We start from the raw sequence: 485 nt of genomic DNA, 5'->3' as shown, positions 1-485 counted from the left end.
AGTGGGGTGGACACACCTTCTGTGCCCCAGAGTTTTCGTGGAGATTGAGACTATAACCCACACAATGCATGCAACTAGTTAAAAAAATTCAATCAAGCAACTCCAACTCCAAGCTGACTCCAACTCACTACTGGATGATTCTGTGCACTCAAACAACATTGGCTTTGATTGAGTCAGCTGAATCAACCTGTCACAATGCTGGTGGTGGATGTGACATATAAGGATCCTCTTAACCATTCATTCATTCAACAGGTATTTACTAAGCCCCTACTAGGTGCCAAGCACTGGTTAGACACACAGAGACACTTGAAATAGGTAGGGTCATGTTAAAAGGAAGCCCACAGTCTAGAAGACAATGTGTGTCAGTTGGAATCTGAGGACAGAGAATCCCAGTTACTGAGCTAGGGCTTAAGTGGACCTCCACTCCTGATTGGGAATGGCGGGGGGGGGGGGGGGGGGGGGGGGGGGGGTGGGGGGGGGGGGGA

Source organism: Phoca vitulina, unplaced genomic scaffold (assembly GCF_004348235.1).
Source record: "Phoca vitulina isolate PV1807 unplaced genomic scaffold, GSC_HSeal_1.0 scaffold38, whole genome shotgun sequence".
In the NCBI taxonomy this organism is placed as follows: domain Eukaryota; kingdom Metazoa; phylum Chordata; class Mammalia; order Carnivora; family Phocidae; genus Phoca; species Phoca vitulina.
The sequence above is the reverse complement of the archived record's forward strand: the minus strand, read 5'-3'. Positions refer to the sequence as shown.